Below are 25,466 nucleotides of genomic sequence, written 5' to 3'. Positions count from 1 at the left end.
CAAATAGTGCAAAACATAGCCAAATGGAGCCTAATGGAGACAAAACGAGACAAACCGCGTCAAATCCCTTTGAATCAGGTCAAATCAAATTGAATCCATTCGAATAGCTTAGGGTAGGGTAGAGTAGAATGGTGTTTAATGGCATAGAATGGAGTTGAATGGAGTCGAATAGAGACGGATAGAAATGAATAGAGTAGAAAAGAGTCGAATAGGGCAGGGTAGGGCCAAATAGGGCCACATAAGGCCTAGTCGAGCACGATCCAGCAGAATCGACACGTTCGAGCCAAATCGAGCCGAATGGAGCGAAATGGAGCCAAATCGAGCCGAATAGAGCCGATTCGAACCGAATCGAGCTGATTCAAGCCTAATCGCGTCCAATGGCGTGGAAATGCGTCCAATCGAATCGAATCAAATGGATTAGAGAAGGGGAGGGGAGGGGAGGGGAGGGTAGAATAGAATAGAACACTACAGAATAGAAAGAAGAGAATAGAGTAGAGTAGAGTAGAACAGAGAAGAGTAAAGTAGAGAAGAGTAGAGTAGAATTGAGTTGAATAGAGTCAAATAGTGCAGGATATAGCTGAATAGAGCCAATTCTAGCCGAATTGAGCCAAATGGAAAGAAAACGAGACGAATCGCGTCAAATTGCTTCGAATCGCGTCCAATCGAATCGATTAGAGTAGGGTAGGGTAGAACAGAATAGCGTAGAATAGTGTAGAATGGAGTCGAATAGAGACAAATAGAGTAGAAAAGATTCGACTCGAGCTGAATATGGCCAAATAAGGGTGAACTGAGCCGAATCGAGTCAAAACGGGCAGAATCAAGCTGAATTGAAGCGATTTGAGCCAAATTGAGCTGATGGGGCTGAATTGAGAAATTCAAGCATAATCGTGTCCAATCGCATGGAAACATTTTGAATCGAATCAAATTGAATAGATTAGAGTAGAATAGGTTAGGGTAGTTTAAGATAGGGTAGACTAGGATAGATGATGGTAGACTACACTAGAGTAGACAAGAGAAAGCTAGAGTAGTAGCCTAGAGTAGTAAGCTGGACTAGTCAGCTCGACTAGTGGCATAGTTCAGTAGCCTAGACAACTGGCCTTCAAGAGTATCCTTGCCTTGAAAAGTACCCTGAATTAGTACCCCGAACTAGTACCCCTGCCCTAACTAGTAGCCTTAACTACAACCCTTGCCTGAACTAGTACCCTTCCCTTAACTAGTAGCCTTAAGGAGTAGCTTGGCTGTAACTAGTAGTATTCACTATTACCCTTCCCTTAACCAGTACCCTCAACACCACCCATACCTTAACTAGTACCCTGACCTAGTACCCCGGCCTTTACGAGTACCCTTAACTAATACCCTTACCTTAACTAGTACCCTTAACTAGTCCCCTGGCCTTAACTAGTAGCCTGAACTAGTACCCTTGCCTTCAGTACCCTTGCCCTAACTAGTATGCTTAATTAGTACCTTATTGAGTACCCCAAAGAGTAGGGTAGAGTATGGTGGGGTAGCATAGGGTAGGGTAGCACATGGCAGAACAGAGAAAATAGAATAGAACAGCATAGGTCAGGGTAGGTGAGCTTAGTGTAGGGTATGGGAGAGTAGCATAAGATGGAATGGAGAAAATAGAAAATGAGAGTAGAATACAACATAATAGAAAAGAACAGAATAGATTCGGATAGGGTAGGGTGGGGTAGGGTTCCGTAGAATAGAATAGTGTAGAATGGAGTAGAATGGTGTGGAATGGAGTCAAACAGAGATGAATAGAGTAGAAAAGAGTTGAAGAGAGGCGAAGAGCGCCGAATAGGGCCAAATCGGGCCAAATCGAGCCGAATGAAGCCGAATCACGCCAAATGGAATCGAACTAAATTGAATAGATTAGAGTAGTGTAGGTTAGCCTGGGATTTGGTACGGTAGGGCACAGTGGAATAGAATAGAAGAGAGTAGAAGAGAAGAGAATACAAAGAGTGGAATGGAGTAGAGTTGAGTAGAGTAGAATAGTCAGAGTCGAGTAGAGCAGAATAGAGATCCAATTCAATTTGAGCCGAATCCAATTCCAGCCGAATCGAGTCGAATGGAGAGGAAAGGAGACAAATCGGGATGAATCGAATGGATTAGAATAGATTAGAGTAGGTAGGGTAGGGTAGAACAGAATACAACAGTGTAGAATGGAGTAAAACGGAGTAGAATGGTGTGGAATGGAGTCGAATGGAGCCAAAAGGAGACGAATAAAGTAGAAAAGAGTTGAATAGAGCTGAACGGGGCTGAAGAAGGTGGAGTCGAGCCTAATTATGCTGAATCGACCTGAATTGACCCGATGCAGGCTGAAGAGAGCCAAATCGAGCCGATTCAAGCCTAATCACGTGGAATCACATCGAAATGCATTGAATCGAATCAAATAGATTAGAGGAGGGTAGGGTAGGAGAGGTTAGAATAGAACAGAACACAATAGAAAGAATAGAATAGAATTAAGTAGAGTAGAGTAGAGTAGAAGAGAGTAAAATAGAGCTGAATAGAGCGGAACAGAGCCGAACAGAGCTGAATACAGCCGAATCGACCAAATTCGAGGTGAATCGAGGCGACTCATGTCGAATCGCGTTGAAAAGTGTCGAATCGCGTTGAAATGTGTTGAATCCAATCAAATAGATTAGTGTAGGGCAGGTAAGGTTAGGGTAGGGCAGGGTAGAATAGAATAGAGTAGAATAGAAGACAATTGAAAGAATAGAGTAGAGTAGACTAGAGTCAAATAGAGTCGAATACTGCTGCAAAGAGCTGAATAGAGCGGAAAAGAGCCGAGTGGAAACGAATCGAGTCTAATGGAGCGGAAAGGAGCTGAATCGAGCCGATACGACCTGAATCAGGTCGAATCGCGTTCAAGTGTGCCGAATAGAATCGAACAGATTACAGTAGGGTAAATTAGGGTAGGGTAGGGTAGAATAGAATGTGGTAGAACAGAACAGAAAGAATAGAATAGGGTCGAGTAGAATAGACTGTAGAAGAGTAGAGTAGAACAGAGTCGACTCTTGCTGAATAGAGCCAAATAGAGCCAAAAAGAGCCGAATCGATAGAAATCAGGACGAATCGCGCCGAGTCCCATGGAATGGTGCCGTATCGCGTTGAATCCCATCGAATTGCATTTGAATCCCATCGATTCAAGCCAAATCAAATCTAATCAATTAGGTAGAGTAGGGTAGAGTACAATAGAGTAGAATACAGAAGAATAGAGTAGGATGGAGTAGAATGGTGTAGCAGGGAGTTGAATGGAGTCAAATGGAGTCGAAAGGAGTCGAAAAGAGATAATAGAGTTGAGTAGAGTCTAAAAGAGCCGAATAGAGCTGAATAGAGTGTATTAGAACCGACTAGAGCCTAATGGAGCTGATTTGAGCCGAATCGCATCGAAATGCATGGAATCGAATCCAGTAGAATAGATCAGAGTAGGGTAGGATGCAATAGAACAGAGTAGATTAGAATTGAACACAGTAGAACAGAATAGAAAGAATACAATAGAACAGAGTAAAAAAGAATAGAGCAGAGCAGAATAGTGTAGAGTAGAGTAGAACAGAGTCTAATAGAGTCAAATCGAGCCGAATGGAGATGAAACGAGACAAATCGTATCGAATCCCATCGAATCAATTAGAGCAAATTACAGTAGGGTAGAGTAGACTAGTGTAGAATGGAGTAGAATGGTGTGCAATGGAGTCGAATAGAGTAGAAAAGAGCTCAGGAGAGCCAAGTAGAGCTGAAGCAGGCCGAATCAAGCTGAATTGTGCCAAATCGAGCCGAATCGACACTATTCAAGCCCAATGGAGCCCAATGGACACGAATTCAACTGATCTGACCTGAATCGCGTCAAAATTCGTCAAATCGAATTGAATAGATTAGAGCAGGGGAGGTTCGGGTGTGGTAGGGTAGAGTAGAGTAGAATAGAATAGAACAGAACGATAGAGAAAGAATACGGAAAAGAGTAGACTAGAGTAGAGGGGAATAGAGTAGAGTAGAATAGAGTCGGACAGAGCCAAATCGAGCCGAATCGCGTCAAAATGGGTGGACTCGAATCCAATCGAATGGACTAGAATAGATTAGAGTTGGGAAGCATAGGGTAGGGTAGAATAGAGTAGAATAGAACAGAACAGAATAGAGACAATACAATAGAATAGAGTAGAGAAGAGTAGACGAGAGTACAATAGAGTAGACTAGAGTATAACAGAGTAGAGTCAAATAGAGCCAAACGGAGATGAAATGAGAGGAATCGCGTCGAATCGATTACCGCAAATTAGAGTAGGGTAGAGCAGAATAGAGAAAAGTGTAGAATGGTGTGGAATGAATAGAATGGAGTAGAATGGAGTCAAATAGAGATGACTAGAGTAGAAAAGAGTCGAACAGAGCAGAATAGGGCCGAATAAGGCCGAATCGAGCAGAATGGAAGCGACTGAAGCCAAAACGAGCTGAATGGAGCCTAACTGAGCTGAATCGAGCCAAATTGATCCGAATCGAGCCGATTGAAGCTTAATCACATCGAATCGCGTCAAATGCATCAAATCGAATCGAAACGTATAGATTAAAGAAGGGTAGTGGTGGAATAGAATAGAGTAAGTATTACAGAAGAGATTAGAACGGAATAGAATAGAGTAGAAAAGAGTAGATTCGAATAGAGCCGAATAGGCCGAGTAGAGATGAATAGAGCTGAATGGAGCTGAATACAGCCGAAAAGAGCTGTACAGTGCCGAAACGCACCTAATCGAGCTGAATCAAGCAGAACCGCAACGACTGTCCCCGAATAGCTTCGAATCGCACCAAATCATGTCCAACGGCGTCGAATCACATCGTTTCATGTCAAATCGGGTCGAATCGCTTCATATTGCTTTGAATTGCGTCGAATGTCATCGAATCTCGACGAATCGCGAAGTGTCATGTCAAATAACTTTGAATTGCATCGAATCTCATAGAATCCTGCTGAGTCATGTCGAATCGCATTGAATCTCTTCGAATCCCGTTGAATCCCTTCGGATCTCATCGAAAGCCGTCAAATCCCGCCAAATCACGTCGAATTGAATCAAATAGATTAAAGTAGGGGAGGTTTGTGTGGGGTGCAGTAGGGTAGGGTAGGGTAGGGTAGAATAGAATAGAGTACAACAGAATAGGAGAGAACAGAACAGAACAGAAGAGAAAGAATACAACAGAATAGAGAAGAGTAGAATAGAGGCAAATAGTGCAAAACATAGCCAAATGGAGCCTAATGGAGACAAAACGAGACAAACCGCGTCAAATCCCTTTGAATCAGGTCAAATCAAATTGAATCCATTCGAATAGCTTAGGGTAGGGTAGAGTAGAATGGTGTTTAATGGCATAGAATGGAGTTGAATGGAGTCGAATAGAGACGGATAGAAATGAATAGAGTAGAAAAGAGTCGAATAGGGCAGGGTAGGGCCAAATAGGGCCACATAAGGCCTAGTCGAGCACGATCCAGCAGAATCGACACGTTCGAGCCAAATCGAGCCGAATGGAGCGAAATGGAGCCAAATCGAGCCGAATAGAGCCGATTCGAACCGAATCGAGCTGATTCAAGCCTAATCGCGTCCAATGGCGTGGAAATGCGTCCAATCGAATCGAATCAAATGGATTAGAGAAGGGGAGGGGAGGGGAGGGGAGGGTAGAATAGAATAGAACACTACAGAATAGAAAGAAGAGAATAGAGTAGAGTAGAGTAGAACAGAGAAGAGTAAAGTAGAGAAGAGTAGAGTAGAATTGAGTTGAATAGAGTCAAATAGTGCAGGATATAGCTGAATAGAGCCAATTCTAGCCGAATTGAGCCAAATGGAAAGAAAACGAGACGAATCGCGTCAAATTGCTTCGAATCGCGTCCAATCGAATCGATTAGAGTAGGGTAGGGTAGAACAGAATAGCGTAGAATAGTGTAGAATGGAGTCGAATAGAGACAAATAGAGTAGAAAAGATTCGACTCGAGCTGAATATGGCCAAATAAGGGTGAACTGAGCCGAATCGAGTCAAAACGGGCAGAATCAAGCTGAATTGAAGCGATTTGAGCCAAATTGAGCTGATGGGGCTGAATTGAGAAATTCAAGCATAATCGTGTCCAATCGCATGGAAACATTTTGAATCGAATCAAATTGAATAGATTAGAGTAGAATAGGTTAGGGTAGTTTAAGATAGGGTAGACTAGGATAGATGATGGTAGACTACACTAGAGTAGACAAGAGAAAGCTAGAGTAGTAGCCTAGAGTAGTAAGCTGGACTAGTCAGCTAGACTAGTGGCATAGTTCAGTAGCCTAGACAACTGGCCTTCAAGAGTATCCTTGCCTTGAAAAGTACCCTGAATTAGTACCCCGAACTAGTACCCCTGCCCTAACTAGTAGCCTTAACTACAACCCTTGCCTGAACTAGTACCCTTCCCTTAACTAGTAGCCTTAAGGAGTAGCTTGGCTGTAACTAGTAGTATTCACTATTACCCTTCCCTTAACCAGTACCCTCAACACCACCCATACCTTAACTAGTACCCTGACCTAGTACCCCGGCCTTTACGAGTACCCTTAACTAATACCCTTACCTTAACTAGTACCATTAACTAGACCCCTGGACTTAACTAGTAGCCTGAACTAGTACCCTTGCCTTCAGTACCCTTGCCCTAACTAGTACCCTTAATTAGTACCTTATTGAGTACCGCAAATAGTAGGGTAGAGTACGGTGGGGTAGCATAGGGTAGGGTAGCACATGGCAGAACAGAGAAAATAGAATAGAACAGCATAGGTCAGGGTAGGTGAGCTTAGTGTAGGGTATGGGAGAGTAGCATAAGATGGAATGGAGAAAATAGAAAATGAGAGTAGAATACAACATAATAGAAAAGAACAGAATAGATTCGGATAGGGTAGGGTGGGGTAGGGTTCCGTAGAGTAGAATAGTGTAGAATGGAGTAGAATGGTGTGGAATGGAGTCAAAAAGAGATGAATAGAGTAGAAAAGAGTTGAAGAGAGGCGAAGAGCGCCGAATAGGGCCAAATCGGGCCAAATCGAGCCGAATGAAGCCGAATCAAGCCAAATGGAATCGAATTAAATTGAATAGATTAGAGTAGTGTAGGTTAGGCTGGGATTTGGTACGGTAGGGCACAGTGGAATAGAATAGAAGAGAGTGGAAGAGAGAATACAAAGAGTAGAATGGAGTAGAGCTGAGTAGAGTAGAATAGTCAGAGTCGAGTAGAGCAGAATAGAGATCCAATTCAATTTGAGCCGAATCCAATTCCAGCCGAATCGAGTCGAATGGAGAGGAAAGGAGACAAATCGGGATGAATCGAATGGATTAGAATAGATTAGAGTAGGTAGGGTAGGGTAGAACAGAATACAACAGTGTAGAATGGAGTAAAACGGAGTAGAATGGTGTGGAATGGAGTCGAATGGAGCCAAAAGGAGACGAATAAAGTAGAAAAGAGTTGAATAGAGCTGAACGGGGCTGAAGAAGGTTGAGTCGAGCCTAATTATGCTGAATCGACCTGAATTGACCCGATTCAGGCTGAAGAGAGCCAAATCGAGCCGATTCAAGCCTAATCACGTGGAATCACATCGAAATGCATTGAATCGAATCAAATAGATTAGAGGAGGGTAAGGTAGGAGAGGTTAGAATAGAACAGAACACAATAGAAACAACAGAATAGAATTAAGTAGAGTGGAGTACAGTAGAAGAGAGTAAAATAGAGCTGAATAGAGCGGAACAGAGCCGAACAGAGCTGAATACAGCCGAATCGACCAAATTCGAGGTGAATCGAGGCGACTCATGTCGAATCGCGTTGAAAAGTGTCGAATCGCGTTGAAATGTGTTGAATCCAATCAAATAGATTAGTGTAGGGCAGGTAAGGTTAGGGTAGGGCAGGGTAGAATAGAATAGAGTAGAATAGAAGACAATTGAAAGAATAGAGTAGAGTAGACTAGAGTCAAATAGAGTCGAATACTGCTGCAAAGAGCTGAATAGAGCGGAAAAGAGCCGAGTGGAAACGAATCGAGTCTAATGGAGTGGAAAGGAGCTGAATCGAGCCGATACGACCTGAATCAGGTCGAATCGCGTTCAAGTGTGCCGAATAGAATCGAACAGATTACAGTAGGGTAAATTAGGGTAGGGTAGGTTAGGGTAGGGTAGAATAGAATGTGGTAGAACAGAACAGAAAGAATAGAATAGGGTCGAGTAGAATAGAGTGTAGAAGAGTAGAATAGAACAGAGTCGACTCTTGCTGAATAGAGCCAAATAGAACCAAAAAGAGCCGAATCGATAGAAATCAGGACGAATCGCGCCGAATCCTATGGAATGGTGCCGTATCGCGTTGAATCCCATCGAATTGCATTCGAATCCCATCGATTCAAGTCAAATCAAATCTAATCAAATAGGTAGAGTGGGGTAGAGTACAATAGAGTAGAATACAGAAGAATAGAGTAGGATGGAGTAGAATGGTGTAGCAGGGAGTTGAATGGAGTCAAATGGAGTCGAAAGGAGTCGAAAAGAGATAATAGAGTTGAGTAGAGTCTAAAAGAGCCGAATAGAGCTGAATAGAGTGTATTAGAACCGACTAGAGCCTAATGGAGCTGATTTGAGCCGAATCGCATCGAAATGCATGGAATCGAATCCAGTAGAATAGATCAGAGTAGGGTAGGATGCAATAGAACAGAGTAGATTAGAATTGAACACAGTAGAACAGAATAGAAAGAATACAATAGAACAGAGTAAAAAAGAATAGAGCAGAGCAGAATAGTGTAGAGTAGAGTAGAACAGAGTCTAATAGAGTCAAATCGAGCTGAATGGAGATGAAACGAGACAAATCGTATCGAATCCCATCGAATCAATTAGAGTAAATTAGAGTAGGGTAGAGTAGAATAGTGTAGAATGGAGTAGAATGGTGTGCAATGGAGTCGAATAGAGTAGAAAAGAGCTCAAGAGAGCCAAGTAGAGCTGAAGCAGGCCGAATCAAGCTGAATTGTGCCAAATCGAGCCGAATCGACACTATTCAAGCCCAGTGGAGCCCAATGGACACGAATTCAACTGATTTGACCTGAATCGCGTCAAAATTCGTCAAATCGAATTGAATAGATTAGAGCAGGGGAGGTTCCGGTGTGGTAGGGTAGAAAAGAGTAGAGTAGAGTAGAGTGGAATAGAACAGAACGATACAGAAACAATACAGAAAAGAGTAGACTAGAGTAGAGGGGAATAGAGTAGAGTCAGACAGAGCTAAATCGAGCCGAATTGCGTCAAAATGGGTGGACTCGAATCCAATCGAATGGATTAGAATAGATTAGAGTTGGGAAGCATAGGGTAGGGTAGAATAGAGTAGAACAGAAAAGAAACAATACAATAGAATAGAGTAGAGAAGAGTAGACGAGAGTACAATAGAGTAGACTAGAGTATAACAGAGTGCAGTCGAATAGAGCCAAACGGAGATGAAATGAGAGGAATCGCGTCGAATCGATTACCGCAAATTAGAGTAGGGTAGAGCAGAATAGAGAAAAGTGTAGAATGGTGTGGAATGAATAGAATGGAGTAGAATGGAGTCAAATAGAGATGACTAGAGTAGAAAAGAGTCGAACAGAGCAGAATAGGGCCGAATAAGGCCGAATCGAGCAGAATGGAAGCGACTGAAGCCAAAACGAGCTGAACGGAGCCTAACTGAGCTGAATGGAGCCAAATTGATCCGAATCGAGCCGATTGAAGCTTAATCACATCGAATCGCGTCAAATGCATCAAATCGAATCGAAACGTATAGATTAAAGAAGTGGTGGGGAGGCTAGAATAGAATAGAGTAAGTATTACAGAAGAGATTAGAACGGAATAGAATAGAGTAGAAAAGAATTGATTCGAATAGAGCCGAAGAGGCCGAATAGAGATGAATAGAGCTGAATGGAGCTGAATACAGCCGAAAAGAGCCGTATAGTGCCGAAACGCACCTAATCGAGCTGAATCAAGCAGAATCGCAACGACTGTCCCCGAATAGCTTCGAATCGCACCAAATCATGTCCAACGGCATCGAATCACATCGTTTCATGTCAAATCGGGTCGAATAGCTTCATATTGCTTTGAATTGTGTCGAATGTCATCGAATCTCAACGAATCGCGAAGTGTCATGTCAAATAACTTTGAATTGCATCGAATCTCATAGAATCCTGCTGAGTCATGTCGAATCGCATTGAATCTCTTCGAATCCCGTTGAATCCCTTCGGATCTCATCGAAAGCCGTCGAATCCCGCCAAATCACGTCGAATTGAATCAAATAGATTAAAGTAGGGGAGGTTTGTGTGGGGTGCAGTAGGGTAGGGTAGGGTAGGGTAGGGTAGAATAGAATAGAGTACAACAGAATAGGAGAGAACAGAACAGAACAGAAGAGAAAGAATACAACAGAACAGAGAAGAGTAGAATAGAGGCAAATAGTGCAGAACATAGCCAAATGGAGCCGAATGGAGACAAAACGAGACAAACCGCGTCAAATCGCTTTGAATCAGGTCAAATCAAATTGAATCCATTCGAATAGCTTAGGGTAGGGTAGGGTAGAATAGGGTAGAATGGTGTTTAATGGCATAGAATGGAGTTGAATGGAGTCGAATAGAGACGGATAGAAATGAATAGAGTAGAAAAGAGTCGAATAGGGCAGGGTAGGGCCAAATAGGGCCACATAAGGCCTAGTCGAGCACGATCCAGCAGAATCGACACGTTCGAGCCAAATCGAGCCGAATGGAGGGAAATGGAGCCAAATCGAGCCGAATCGAGCCGATTCGAACCGAATCGAGGTGATTCAAGCCTAATCGCGTCCAATGGCGTGGAAATGCGTCCAATCGAATCGAATCAAATGGATTAGAGAAGGGGAGGGGAGGGGCGGGGAGGGTAGAATAGAATAGAACACTACAGAATAGAAAGAAGAGAATAGAGTAGAGTAGAGTAGAACAGAGAAGAGTAAAGTAGAGAAGACTAGAGTAGAATTGAGTTGAATAGAGTCAAATAGTGCAGGATATAGCTGAATAGAGCCAATTCTAGCCGAATTGAGCCAAATGGAAAGAAAACGAGACGAATCGCGTCGAATTGCTTCGAATCGCGTCCAATCGAATCGATTAGAGTAGGGTAGGGTAGAACAGAATAGCGTAGAATAGTGTAGAATGGAGTCGAATAGAGACAAATAGAGTGGAAAAGAGTCGACTCGAGCTGAATATGGCCAAATAAGGGTGAACTGAGCCGAATCGAGTCAAAATGGGCAGAATCAAGCTGAATTGAAGCGATTTGAGCCAAATTGAGCTGATGGGGCTGAATTGAGAAATTCAAGCATAATCGTGTCCAATCGCATGGAAACATTTTGAATCGAATCAAATTGAATAGATTAGAGTAGAAGAGGTTAGGGTAGTTTAAGACAGGGTAGACTAGGATAGATGATGGTAGAGTACAGTAGAGTAGACAAGAGAAAGCTAGAGTAGTAGCCTAGAGTAGTAAGCTGGACTAGTCAGCTAGACTAGTGGCATAGTTCAGTAGCCTAGACAACTGGCCTTCAAGAGTATCCTTGCCTTGAAAAGTACCCTGAATTAGTACCCCGAACTAGTACCCCTGCCCTAACTAGTAGCCTTAACTACAACCCTTGCCTGAAGTAGTACCCTTCCCTTAACTAGTAGCCTTAAGGAGTAGCTTGGCTGTAACTAGTAGTATTCACTATTACCCTTCCCTTAACCAGTACCCTCAACACCACCCATACCTTAACTAGTACCCTGACCTAGTACCCCGGCCTTTACGAGTACCCTTAACTAATACCCTTACCTTAACTAGTACCCTTAACTAGTCCCCTGGCCTTAACTAGTAGCCTGAACTAGTACCCTTGCCTTCAGTACCCTTGCCCTAACTAGTACGCTTAATTAGTACCTTATTGAGTACCCCAAAGAGTAGGGTAGAGTATGGTGGGGTAGCATAGGGTAGGGTAGCACATGGCAGAACAGAGAAAATAGAATAGAACAGCATAGGTCAGGGTAGGTGAGCTTAGTGTAGGGTATGGGAGAGTAGCATAAGATGGAATGGAGAAAATAGAAAATGAGAGTAGAATACAACATAATAGAAAAGAACAGAATAGATTCGGATAGGGTAGGGTGGGGTAGGGTTCCGTAGAATAGAATAGTGTGGAATGGAGTAGAATGGTGTGGAATGGAGTCAAACAGAGATGAATAGAGTAGAAAAGAGTTGAAGAGAGGCGAAGAGCGCCGAATAGGGCCAAATCGGGCCAAATCGAGCCGAATGAAGCCGAATCACGCCAAATGGAATCGAATTAAATTGAATAGATTAGAGTAGTGTAGGTTAGGCTGGGATTTGGTACGGTAGGGCACAGTGGAATAGAATAGAAGAGAGTAGAAGAGAAGAGAATACAAAGAGTGGAATGGAGTAGAGTTGAGTAGAGTAGAATAGTCAGAGTCGAGTAGAGCAGAATAGAGATCCAATTCAATTTGAGCCGAATCCAATTCCAGCCGAATCGAGTCGAATGGAGAGGAAAGGAGACAAATCGGGATGAATCGAATGGATTAGAATAGATTAGAGTAGGTAGGGTAGGGTAGAACAGAATACAACAGTGTAGAATGGAGTAAAACGGAGTAGAATGGTGTGGAATGGAGTCGAATGGAGCCAAAAGGAGACGAATAAAGTAGAAAAGAGTTGAATAGAGCTGAACGGGGCTGAAGAAGGTTGAGTCGAGCCTAATTATGCTGAATCGACCTGAATTGACCCGATGCAGGCTGAAGAGAGCCAAATCGAGCCGATTCAAGCCTAATCACGTGGAATCACATCGAAATGCATTGAATCGAATCAAATAGATTAGAGGAGGGTAGGGTAGGAGAGGTTAGAATAGAACAGAACACAATAGAAAGAATAGAATAGAATTAAGTAGAGTAGAGTAGAGCAGAAGAGAGTAAAATAGAGCTGAATAGAGCGGAACAGAGCCGAACAGAGCTGAATACAGCCGAATCGACCAAATTCGAGGTGAATCGAGGCGACTCATGTCGAATCGCGTTGAAAAGTGTCGAATCGCGTTGAAATGTGTTGAATCCAATCAAATAGATTAGTGTAGGGCAGGTAAGGTTAGGGTAGGGCAGGGTAGAATAGAATAGAGTAGAATAGAAGACAATTGAAAGAATAGAGTAGAGTAGACTAGAGTCAAATAGAGTCGAATACTGCTGCAAAGAGCTGAATAGAGCGGAAAAGAGCCGAGTGGAAACGAATCGAGTCTAATGGAGCGGAAAGGAGCTGAATCGAGCCGATACGACCTGAATCAGGTCAAATCGCGTTCAAGTGTGCCGAATAGAATCGAACAGATTACAGTAGGGTAAATTAGGGTAGGGTAGGGTAGAATAGAATGTGGTAGAACAGAACAGAAAGAATAGAATAGGGTCGAGTAGAATAGAGTGTAGAAGAGTAGAGTAGAACAGAGTCGACTCTTGCTGAATAGAGCCAAATAGAGCCAAAAAGAGCCGAATCGATAGAAATCAGGACGAATCGCGCCGAGTCCCATGGAATGGTGCCGTATCGCATTGAATCCCATCGAATTGCATTTGAATCCCATCGATTCAAGCCAAATCAAATCTAATCAATTAGGTAGAGTAGGGTAGAGTACAATAGAGTAGAATACAGAAGAATAGAGTAGGATGGAGTAGAATGGTGTAGCAGGGAGTTGAATGGAGTCAAATGGAGTCGAAAGGAGTCGAAAAGAGATAATAGAGTTGAGTAGAGTCTAAAAGAGCCGAATAGAGCTGAATAGAGTGTATTAGAACCGACTAGAGCCTAATGGAGCTGATTTGAGCCGAATCGCATCGAAATGCATGGAATCGAATCCAGTAGAATAGATCAGAGTAGGGTAGGATGCAATAGAACAGAGTAGATTAGAATTGAACACAGTAGAACAGAATAGAAAGAATACAATAGAACAGAGTAAAAAAGAATAGAGCAGAGCAGAATAGTGTAGAGTAGAGTAGAACAGAGTCTAATAGAGTCAAATCGAGCTGAATGGAGATGAAACGAGACAAATCGTATCGAATCCCATCGAATCAATTAGAGTAAATTAGAGTAGGGTAGAGTAGAATAGTGTAGAATGGAGTAGAATGGTGTGCAATGGAGTCGAATAGAGTAGAAAAGAGCTCAAGAGAGCCAAGTAGAGCTGAAGCAGGCCGAATCAAGCTGAATTGTGCCAAATCGAGCCGAATCGACACTATTCAAGCCCAGTGGAGCCCAATGGACACGAATTCAACTGATTTGACCTGAATCGCGTCAAAATTCGTCAAATCGAATTGAATAGATTAGAGCAGGGGAGGTTCCGGTGTGGTAGGGTAGAAAAGAGTAGAGTAGAGTAGAGTGGAATAGAACAGAACGATACAGAAACAATACAGAAAAGAGTAGACTAGAGTAGAGGGGAATAGAGTAGAGTCAGACAGAGCTAAATCGAGCCGAATTGCGTCAAAATGGGTGGACTCGAATCCAATCGAATGGATTAGAATAGATTAGAGTTGGGAAGCATAGGGTAGGGTAGAATAGAGTAGAACAGAAAAGAAACAATACAATAGAATAGAGTAGAGAAGAGTAGACGAGAGTACAATAGAGTAGACTAGAGTATAACAGAGTGCAGTCGAATAGAGCCAAACGGAGATGAAATGAGAGGAATCGCGTCGAATCGATTACCGCAAATTAGAGTAGGGTAGAGCAGAATAGAGAAAAGTGTAGAATGGTGTGGAATGAATAGAATGGAGTAGAATGGAGTCAAATAGAGATGACTAGAGTAGAAAAGAGTCGAACAGAGCAGAATAGGGCCGAATAAGGCCGAATCGAGCAGAATGGAAGCGACTGAAGCCAAAACGAGCTGAACGGAGCCTAACTGAGCTGAATGGAGCCAAATTGATCCGAATCGAGCCGATTGAAGCTTAATCACATCGAATCGCGTCAAATGCATCAAATCGAATCGAAACGTATAGATTAAAGAAGTGGTGGGGAGGCTAGAATAGAATAGAGTAAGTATTACAGAAGAGATTAGAACGGAATAGAATAGAGTAGAAAAGAATTGATTCGAATAGAGCCGAAGAGGCCGAATAGAGATGAATAGAGCTGAATGGAGCTGAATACAGCCGAAAAGAGCCGTATAGTGCCGAAACGCACCTAATCGAGCTGAATCAAGCAGAATCGCAACGACTGTCCCCGAATAGCTTCGAATCGCACCAAATCATGTCCAACGGCATCGAATCACATCGTTTCATGTCAAATCGGGTCGAATAGCTTCATATTGCTTTGAATTGTGTCGAATGTCATCGAATCTCAACGAATCGCGAAGTGTCATGTCAAATAACTTTGAATTGCATCGAATCTCATAGAATCCTGCTGAGTCATGTCGAATCGCATTGAATCTCTTCGAATCCCGTTGAATCCCTTCGGATCTCATCGAAAGCCGTCGAATCCCGCCAAATCACGTCGAATTGAATCAAATAGATTAAAGTAGGGGAGGTTTGTGTGGGGTGCAGTAGGGTAGGGTAGGGTAGGGTAGGGTAGAATAGAATAGAGTACAACAGAATAGGAGAGAACAGAACAGAACAGAAGAGAAAGAATACAACAGAACAGAGAAGAGTAGAATAGAGGCAAATAGTGCAGAACATAGCCAAATGGAGCCGAATGGAGACAAAACGAGACAAACCGCGTCAAATCGCTTTGAATCAGGTCAAATCAAATTGAATCCATTCGAATAGCTTAGGGTAGGGTAGGGTAGAATAGGGTAGAATGGTGTTTAATGGCATAGAATGGAGTTGAATGGAGTCGAATAGAGACGGATAGAAATGAATAGAGTAGAAAAGAGTCGAATAGGGCAGGGTAGGGCCAAATAGGGCCACATAAGGCCTAGTCGAGCACGATCCAGCAGAATCGACACGTTCGAGCCAAATCGAGCCGAATGGAGGGAAATGGAGCCAAATCGAGCCGAATCGAGCCGATTCGAACCGAATCGAGGTGATTCAAGCCTAATCGCGTCCAATGGCGTGGAAATGCGTCCAATCGAATCGAATCAAATGGATTAGAGAAGGGGAGGGGAGGGGCGGGGAGGGTAGAATAGAATAGAACACTACAGAATAGAAAGAAGAGAATAGAGTAGAGTAGAGTAGAACAGAGAAGAGTAAAGTAGAGAAGACTAGAGTAGAATTGAGTTGAATAGAGTCAAATAGTGCAGGATATAGCTGAATAGAGCCAATTCTAGCCGAATTGAGCCAAATGGAAAGAAAACGAGACGAATCGCGTCGAATTGCTTCGAATCGCGTCCAATCGAATCGATTAGAGTAGGGTAGGGTAGAACAGAATAGCGTAGAATAGTGTAGAATGGAGTCGAATAGAGACAAATAGAGTGGAAAAGAGTCGACTCGAGCTGAATATGGCCAAATAAGGGTGAACTGAGCCGAATCGAGTCAAAATGGGCAGAATCAAGCTGAATTGAAGCGATTTGAGCCAAATTGAGCTGATGGGGCTGAATTGAGAAATTCAAGCATAATCGTGTCCAATCGCATGGAAACATTTTGAATCGAATCAAATTGAATAGATTAGAGTAGAAGAGGTTAGGGTAGTTTAAGACAGGGTAGACTAGGATAGATGATGGTAGAGTACAGTAGAGTAGACAAGAGAAAGCTAGAGTAGTAGCCTAGAGTAGTAAGCTGGACTAGTCAGCTAGACTAGTGGCATAGTTCAGTAGCCTAGACAACTGGCCTTCAAGAGTATCCTTGCCTTGAAAAGTACCCTGAATTAGTACCCCGAACTAGTACCCCTGCCCTAACTAGTAGCCTTAACTACAACCCTTGCCTGAAGTAGTACCCTTCCCTTAACTAGTAGCCTTAAGGAGTAGCTTGGCTGTAACTAGTAGTATTCACTATTACCCTTCCCTTAACCAGTACCCTCAACACCACCCATACCTTAACTAGTACCCTGACCTAGTACCCCGGCCTTTACGAGTACCCTTAACTAATATCCTTACCTTAACTAGTACCCTTAACTAGTCCCCTGGCCTTAACTAGTAGCCTGAACTAGTACCCTTGCCTTCAGTACCCTTGCCCTAACTAGTACGCTTAATTAGTACCTTATTGAGTACCCCAAAGAGTAGGGTAGAGTATGGTGGGGTAGCATAGGGTAGGGTAGCACATGGCAGAACAGAGAAAATAGAATAGAACAGCATAGGTCAGGGTAGGTGAGCTTAGTGTAGGGTATGGGAGAGTAGCATAAGATGGAATGGAGAAAATAGAAAATGAGAGTAGAATACAACATAATAGAAAAGAACAGAATAGATTCGGATAGGGTAGGGTGGGGTAGGGTTCCGTAGAATAGAATAGTGTGGAATGGAGTAGAATGGTGTGGAATGGAGTCAAACAGAGATGAATAGAGTAGAAAAGAGTTGAAGAGAGGCGAAGAGCGCCGAATAGGGCCAAATCGGGCCAAATCGAGCCGAATGAAGCCGAATCACGCCAAATGGAATCGAATTAAATTGAATAGATTAGAGTAGTGTAGGTTAGGCTGGGATTTGGTACGGTAGGGCACAGTGGAATAGAATAGAAGAGAGTAGAAGAGAAGAGAATACAAAGAGTGGAATGGAGTAGAGTTGAGTAGAGTAGAATAGTCAGAGTCGAGTAGAGCAGAATAGAGATCCAATTCAATTTGAGCCGAATCCAATTCCAGCCGAATCGAGTCGAATGGAGAGGAAAGGAGACAAATCGGGATGAATCGAATGGATTAGAATAGATTAGAGTAGGTAGGGTAAGGTAGAACAGAATACAACAGTGTAGAATGGAGTAAAACGGAGTAGAATGGTGTGGAATGGAGTCGAATGGAGCCAAAAGGAGACGAATAAAGTAGAAAAGAGTTGAATAGAGCTGAACGGGGCTGAAGAAGGTTGAGTCGAGCCTAATTATGCTGAATCGACCTGAATTGACCCGATGCAGGCTGAAGAGAGCCAAATCGAGCCGATTCAAGCCTAATCACGTGGAATCACATCGAAATGCATTGAATCGAATCAAATAGATTAGAGGAGGGTAGGGTAGGAGAGGTTAGAATAGAACAGAACACAATAGAAAGAATAGAATAGAATTAAGTAGAGTAGAGTAGAGCAGAAGAGAGTAAAATAGAGCTGAATAGAGCGGAACAGAGCCGAACAGAGCTGAATACAGCCGAATCGACCAAATTCGAGGTGAATCGAGGCGACTCATGTCGAATCGCGTTGAAAAGTGTCGAATCGCGTTGAAATGTGTTGAATCCAATCAAATAGATTAGTGTAGGGCAGGTAAGGTTAGGGTAGGGCAGGGTAGAATAGAATAGAGTAGAATAGAAGACAATTGAAAGAATAGAGTAGAGTAGACTAGAGTCAAATAGAGTCGAATACTGCTGCAAAGAGCTGAATAGAGCGGAAAAGAGCCGAGTGGAAACGAATCGAGTCTAATGGAGCGGAAAGGAGCTGAATCGAGCCGATACGACCTGAATCAGGTCAAATCGCGTTCAAGTGTGCCGAATAGAATCGAACAGATTACAGTAGGGTAAATTAGGGTAGGGTAGGGTAGAATAGAATGTGGTAGAACAGAACAGAAAGAATAGAATAGGGTCGAGTAGAATAGACTGTAGAAGAGTAGAGTAGAACAGAGTCGACTCTTGCTGAATAGAGCCAAATAGAGCCAAAAAGAGCCGAATCGATAGAAATCAGGACGAATCGCGCCGAGTCCCATGGAATGGTGCCGTATCGCGTTGAATCCCATCGAATTGCATTTGAATCCCATCGATTCAAGCCAAATCAAATCTAATCAATTAGGTAGAGTAGGGTAGAGTACAATAGAGTAGAATACAGAAGAATAGAGTAGGATGGAGTAGAATGGTGTAGCAGGGAGTTGAATGGAGTCAAATGGAGTCGAAAGGAGTCGAAAAGAGATAATAGAGTTGAGTAGAGTCTAAAAGAGCCGAATAGAGCTGAATAGAGTGTATTAGAACCGACTAGAGCCTAATGGAGCTGATTTGAGCCGAATCGCATCGAAATGCATGGAATCGAATCCAGTAGAATAGATCAGAGTAGGGTAGGATGCAATAGAACAGAGTAGATTAGAATTGAACACAGTAGAACAGAATAGAAAGAATACAATAGAACAGAGTAAAAAAGAATAGAGCAGAGCAGAATAGTGTAGAGTAGAGTAGAACAGAGTCTAATAGAGTCAAATCGAGCCGAATGGAGATGAAACGAGACAAATCGTATGGAATCCCATCGAATCAATTAGAGCAAATTACAGTAGGGTAGAGTAGACTAGTGTAGAATGGAGTAGAATGGTGTGCAATGGAGTCGAATAGAGTAGAAAAGAGCTCAGGAGAGCCAAGTAGAGCTGAAGCAGGCCGAATCAAGCTGAATTGTGCCAAATCGAGCCGAATCGACACTATTCAAGCCCAATGGAGCCCAATGGACACGAATTCAACTGATCTGACCTGAATCGCGTCAAAATTCGTCAAATCGAATTGAATAGATTAGAGCAGGGGAGGTTCGGGTGTGGTAGGGTAGAGTAGAGTAGAATAGAATAGAACAGAACGATAGAGAAAGAATACGGAAAAGAGTAGACTAGAGTAGAGGGGAATAGAGTAGAGTAGAATAGAGTCGGACAGAGCCAAATCGAGCCGAATCGCGTCAAAATGGGTGGACTCGAATCCAATCGAATGGACTAGAATAGATTAGAGTTGGGAAGCATAGGGTAGGGTAGAATAGAGTAGAATAGAACAGAACAGAATAGAGACAATACAATAGAATAGAGTAGAGAAGAGTAGACGAGAGTACAATAGAGTAGACTAGAGTATAACAGAGTAGAGTCAAATAGAGCCAAACGGAGATGAAATGAGAGGAATCGCGTCGAATCGATTACCGCAAATTAGAGTAGGGTAGAGCAGAATAGAGAAAAGTGTAGAATGGTGTGGAATGAATAGAATGGAGTAGAATGGAGTCAAATAGAGATGACTAGAGTAGAAAAGAGTCGAACAGAGCAGAATAGGGCCGAATAAGGCCGAATCGAGCAGAATGGAAGCGACTGAAGCCAAAACGAGCTGAATGGAGCCTAACTGAGCTGAATCGAGCCAAATTGATCCGAATCGAGCCGATTGAAGCTTAATCACATCGAATCGCGTCAAATGCATCAAATCGAATCGAAACGTATAGATTAAAGAAGGGTAGTGGTGGGGAGGCTAGAATAGAATAGAGTAAGTATTACAGAAGAGATTAGAACGGAATAGAATAGAGTAGAAAAGAGTAGATTCGAATAGAGCCGAATAGGCCGAGTAGAGATGAATAGAGCTGAATGGAGCTGAATACAGCCGAAAAGAGCTGTACAGTGCCGAAACGCACCTAATCGAGCTGAATCAAGCAGAACCGCAACGACTGTCCCCGAATAGCTTCGAATCGCACCAAATCATGTCCAACGGCGTCGAATCACATCGTTTCATGTCAAATCGGGTCGAATCGCTTCATATTGCTTTGAATTGTGTCGAATGTCATCGAATCTCGACGAATCGCGAAGTGTCATGTCAAATAACTTTGAATTGCATCGAATCTCATAGAATCCTGCTGAGTCATGTCGAATCGCATTGAATCTCTTCGAATCCCGTTGAATCCCTTCGGATCTCATCGAAAGCCCTCGAATCCCGCCAAATCACGTCGAATTGAATCAAATAGATTAAAGTAGGGTAGGTTTGTGTGGGGTGCAGTAGGGTAGGGTAGAATAGAATAGAGTACAACAGAATAGGAGAGAACAGAACAGAACAGAACAGAAGAGAAAGAATACAACAGAATAGAGAAGAGTAGAATAGAGGCAAATAGTGCAGAACATAGCCAAATGGAGCCGAATGGAGACAAAACAAGACAAACCGCGTCAAATCGCTTTGAATCAGGTCAAATCAAATTGAATCCATTCGAATAGCTTAGGGTAGGGTAGGGTAGAATAGGGTAGAATGGTGTTTAATGGCATAGAATGGAGTTGAATGGAGTCGAATAGAGACGGATAGAAATGAATAGAGTAGAAAAGAGTCGAATAGGGCAGGATAGGGCCAAATAGGGCCACATAAGGCCTAGTCGAGCACGATCCAGCAGAATCGACACGTTCGAGCCAAATCGAGCCGAATGGAGGGAAATGGAGCCAAATCGAGCCGAATAGAGCCGATTCGAACCGAATCGAGGTGATTCAAGCCTAATCGCGTCCAATGGCGTGGAAATGCGTCCAATCGAATCGAATCAAATGGATTAGAGAAGGGGAGGGGAGGGGCGGGGAGGGTAGAATAGAATAGAACACTACAGAATAGAAAAAAGAGAATAGAGTAGAGTAGAGTAGAGTAGAACAGAGAAGAGTAAAGTAGAGAAGAGTAGAGTAGAATTGAGTTGAATAGAGTCAAATAGTGCAGGATATAGCTGAATAGAGCCAATTCTAGCCGAATTGAGCCAAATGGAAAGAAAACGAGACGAATCGCGTCGAATTGCTTCGAATCGCGTCCAATCGAATCGATTAGAGTAGGGTAGGGTAGAACAGAATAGCGTAGAATAGTGTAGAATGGAGTCGAATAGAGACAAATAGAGTAGAAAAGAGTCGACTCAAGCTGAATATGGCCGAATAAGGGTGAACTGAGCCGAATCGAGTCAAAACGGGCAGAATCAAGCTGAATTGAAGCGATTTGAGCCAAATTGAGCTGATGGGGCTGAATTGAGAAATTCAAGCATAATCGTGTCCAATCGCATGGAAACATTTTGAATCGAATCAAATTGAATAGATTAGAGTAGAATAGGTTAGGGTAGTTTAAGATAGGGTAGACTAGGATAGATGATGGTAGACTACAGTAGAGTAGACAAGAGAAAGCTAGAGTAGTAGCCTAGAGTAGTAAGCTGGACTAGTCAGCTCGACTAGTGGCATAGTTCAGTAGCCTAGACAACTGGCCTTCAAGAGTATCCTTGCCTTGAAAAGTACCCTGAATTAGTACCCCGAACTAGTACCCCTGCCCTAACTAGTAGCCTTAACTACAACCCTTGCCTGAACTAGTACCCTTCCCTTAACTAGTAGCCTTAAGGAGTAGCTTGGCTGTAACTAGTAGTATTCACTATTACCCTTCCCTTAACCAGTACCCTCAACACCACCCATACCTTAACTAGTACCCTGACCTAGTACCCCGGCCTTTACGAGTACCCTTAACTAATACCCTTACCTTAACTAGTACCCTTAACTAGTCCCCTGGCCTTAACTAGTAGCCTGAACTAGTACCCTTGCCTTCAGTACCCTTGCCCTAACTAGTACGCTTAATTAGTACCTTATTGAGTACCCCAAAGAGTAGGGTAGAGTATGGTGGGGTAGCATAGGGTAGGGTAGCACATGGCAGAACAGAGAAAATAGAATAGAACAGCATAGGTCAGGGTAGGTGAGCTTAGTGTAGGGTATGGGAGAGTAGCATAAGATGGAATGGAGAAAATAGAAAATGAGAGTAGAATACAACATAATAGAAAAGAACAGAATAGATTCGGATAGGGTAGGGTGGGGTAGGGTTCCGTAGAATAGAATAGTGTGGAATGGAGTAGAATGGTGTGGAATGGAGTCAAACAGAGATGAATAGAGTAGAAAAGAGTTGAAGAGAGGCGAAGAGCGCCGAATAGGGCCAAATCGGGCCAAATCGAGCCGAATGAAGCCGAATCACGCCAAATGGAATCGAATTAAATTGAATAGATTAGAGTAGTGTAGGTTAGGCTGGGATTTGGTACGGTAGGGCACAGTGGAATAGAATAGAAGAGAGTAGAAGAGAAGAGAATACAAAGAGTGGAATGGAGTAGAGTTGAGTAGAGTAGAATAGTCAGAGTCGAGTAGAGCAGAATAGAGATCCAATTCAATTTGAGCCGAATCCAATTCCAGCCGAATCGAGTCGAATGGAGAGGAAAGGAGACAAATCGGGATGAATCGAATGGATTAGAATAGATTAGAGTAGGTAGGGTAAGGTAGAACAGAATACAACAGTGTAGAATGGAGTAAAACGGAGTAGAATGGTGTGGAATGGAGTCGAATGGAGCCAAAAGGAGACGAATAAAGTAGAAAAGAGTTGAATAGAGCTGAACGGGGCTGAAGAAGGTTGAGTCGAGCCTAATTATGCTGAATCGACCTGAATTGACCCGATGCAGGCTGAAGAGAGCCAAATCGAGCCGATTCAAGCCTAATCACGTGGAATCACATCGAAATGCATTGAATCGAATCAAATAGATTAGAGGAGGGTAGGGTAGGAGAGGTTAGAATAGAACAGAACACAATAGAAAGAATAGAATAGAATTAAGTAGAGTAGAGTAGAGCAGAAGAGAGTAAAATAGAGCTGAATAGAGCGGAACAGAGCCGAACAGAGCTGAATACAGCCGAATCGACCAAATTCGAGGTGAATCGAGGCGACTCATGTCGAATCGCGTTGAAAAGTGTCGAATCGCGTTGAAATGTGTTGAATCCAATCAAATAGATTAGTGTAGGGCAGGTAAGGTTAGGGTAGGGCAGGGTAGAATAGAATAGAGTAGAATAGAAGACAATTGAAAGAATAGAGTAGAGTAGACTAGAGTCAAATAGAGTCGAATACTGCTGCAAAGAGCTGAATAGAGCGGAAAAGAGCCGAGTGGAAACGAATCGAGTCTAATGGAGCGGAAAGGAGCTGAATCGAGCCGATACGACCTGAATCAGGTCAAATCGCGTTCAAGTGTGCCGAATAGAATCGAACAGATTACAGTAGGGTAAATTAGGGTAGGGTAGGGTAGAATAGAATGTGGTAGAACAGAACAGAAAGAATAGAATAGGGTCGAGTAGAATAGACTGTAGAAGAGTAGAGTAGAACAGAGTCGACTCTTGCTGAATAGAGCCAAATAGAGCCAAAAAGAGCCGAATCGATAGAAATCAGGACGAATCGCGCCGAGTCCCATGGAATGGTGCCGTATCGCGTTGAATCCCATCGAATTGCATTTGAATCCCATCGATTCAAGCCAAATCAAATCTAATCAATTAGGTAGAGTAGGGTAGAGTACAATAGAGTAGAATACAGAAGAATAGAGTAGGATGGAGTAGAATGGTGTAGCAGGGAGTTGAATGGAGTCAAATGGAGTCGAAAGGAGTCGAAAAGAGATAATAGAGTTGAGTAGAGTCTAAAAGAGCCGAATAGAGCTGAATAGAGTGTATTAGAACCGACTAGAGCCTAATGGAGCTGATTTGAGCCGAATCGCATCGAAATGCATGGAATCGAATCCAGTAGAATAGATCAGAGTAGGGTAGGATGCAATAGAACAGAGTAGATTAGAATTGAACACAGTAGAACAGAATAGAAAGAATACAATAGAACAGAGTAAAAAAGAATAGAGCAGAGCAGAATAGTGTAGAGTAGAGTAGAACAGAGTCTAATAGAGTCAAATCGAGCCGAATGGAGATGAAACGAGACAAATCGTATGGAATCCCATCGAATCAATTAGAGCAAATTACAGTAGGGTAGAGTAGACTAGTGTAGAATGGAGTAGAATGGTGTGCAATGGAGTCGAATAGAGTAGAAAAGAGCTCAGGAGAGCCAAGTAGAGCTGAAGCAGGCCGAATCAAGCTGAATTGTGCCAAATCGAGCCGAATCGACACTATTCAAGCCCAATGGAGCCCAATGGACACGAATTCAACTGATCTGACCTGAATCGCGTCAAAATTCGTCAAATCGAATTGAATAGATTAGAGCAGGGGAGGTTCGGGTGTGGTAGGGTAGAGTAGAGTAGAATAGAATAGAACAGAACGATAGAGAAAGAATACGGAAAAGAGTAGACTAGAGTAGAGGGGAATAGAGTAGAGTAGAATAGAGTCGGACAGAGCCAAATCGAGCCGAATCGCGTCAAAATGGGTGGACTCGAATCCAATCGAATGGACTAGAATAGATTAGAGTTGGGAAGCATAGGGTAGGGTAGAATAGAGTAGAATAGAACAGAACAGAATAGAGACAATACAATAGAATAGAGTAGAGAAGAGTAGACGAGAGTACAATAGAGTAGACTAGAGTATAACAGAGTAGAGTCAAATAGAGCCAAACGGAGATGAAATGAGAGGAATCGCGTCGAATCGATTACCGCAAATTAGAGTAGGGTAGAGCAGAATAGAGAAAAGTGTAGAATGGTGTGGAATGAATAGAATGGAGTAGAATGGAGTCAAATAGAGATGACTAGAGTAGAAAAGAGTCGAACAGAGCAGAATAGGGCCGAATAAGGCCGAATCGAGCAGAATGGAAGCGACTGAAGCCAAAACGAGCTGAATGGAGCCTAACTGAGCTGAATCGAGCCAAATTGATCCGAATCGAGCCGATTGAAGCTTAATCACATCGAATCGCGTCAAATGCATCAAATCGAATCGAAACGTATAGATTAAAGAAGGGTAGTGGTGGGGAGGCTAGAATAGAATAGAGTAAGTATTACAGAAGAGATTAGAACG

The sequence above is a fragment of the Elephas maximus genome, chromosome 9 (assembly GCF_024166365.1).
Source record: "Elephas maximus indicus isolate mEleMax1 chromosome 9, mEleMax1 primary haplotype, whole genome shotgun sequence".
Taxonomy (NCBI): Eukaryota; Metazoa; Chordata; class Mammalia; order Proboscidea; family Elephantidae; genus Elephas; species Elephas maximus.
Note: the sequence above shows the minus strand (reverse complement) of the source record.